The following is a 1310-nucleotide window of genomic DNA, read 5'->3' on the forward strand; positions in this document are numbered from 1 at the left end:
AATAAAATTTGAGATGTATAATTATTTAATTCAAAAGTAATATACGAAATATTATTTAAATATATTGTGACACATATATGCAATAAATAACAGGAAGAATGATTCCCACCGTTATGGAGTAGAGTTATTCTCTACGTACAAGCGTTTTCCCATACAAGTCATACAAGTCATTTATATTCACGCGCTTTCACGTTTTTCTCCGTGCCTTTTCTTCTTCTTCTTCTTCTTCTTCTTCTTTCTTCGTGCTTCTTCTTCTTCTTCTTCTTCTTCTTCTTCTTCTTCTTCTTCTTCTTCTTCTTCTTCTTCTTCTTCATAATTTTTTTCTCTCATTATCGTCGTCATCAACACCACCTCTTCCTCCTCCTCCTCTTCTTCCTTCTTTTTTCATTGAAATTTCTTCTCCACTTTTCTTTTTCTATTTCTCCTTCATCATCAGTTATCTCATTTTTAAAGATAATAAAAAATTCAGGTTCAGATTGTCAATTGAACCAAAATAAAATTGATTATTGTTTTGAATCCAATCAAGTGGTTAAGGTGTGGTTCAATTTAGAAGAAAAAATATAGCATTAGAATAAACATTTTTCTGCAGCAAATTTGGGTGTAACACGAAGATATTTGGGTGTAACAGGAAGATATTTGGGTATATTTTAAGAATTTTTAGGTGTATTTTTATTCTGATAAGTTCTGCATAATTCAAAACTGTTCCTCTTCTTCCTTCTCATCTTCTACTGTTTCTTCTTTTTTTATCATCATCACCATCTTCTTCTTCTTCTTTTTCTTATTCATCTTTTCCTTTTTATTTTACCTTCTCAAGTTTCTTCTTGTTTTACTCTCTTAACAAAAATAAAAATAAAAAATCAAACAAAGAAGAAGAAGAAATACATAATGCTGCAAAATTACTTGGAAGAGGATCAACTTACATTCATTTAACTAAAAGAAAGAAAGAAATAAGGAAAAAAAGAAGAAGAAAAAATGCAGCATTAGAGAAAATATTTTTCTGTATTTGCAGCAAATTTGGGTGTAACACAAAGATATTTAGGTGTATTTTAAGAAATTTTGGGTGTATTTTTATTCTGATAAGTTCTGCATAATTTAAAATTCTTCCTCTTCCTCCTCTTCATCTTCTACTGCTTCTTCTTCTTCTTCATCTTCTTATTTCGTTTTCTTATGGTGAGAGAGAGCGTATTTTGGAATTGGTTGAGGGACGCGCATGTTATCACGCTCCAGTGGGTGAATGTAGTTTTTGTTAGACTTGGCCCAACTTGTAAGACTTGTAAGCTAAAAAGACTTAACAATTAATGGTACCAATG

This window comes from Arachis hypogaea, chromosome 18 (genome assembly GCF_003086295.3).
Source record: "Arachis hypogaea cultivar Tifrunner chromosome 18, arahy.Tifrunner.gnm2.J5K5, whole genome shotgun sequence".
NCBI lineage: Eukaryota > Viridiplantae > Streptophyta > Magnoliopsida > Fabales > Fabaceae > Arachis > Arachis hypogaea.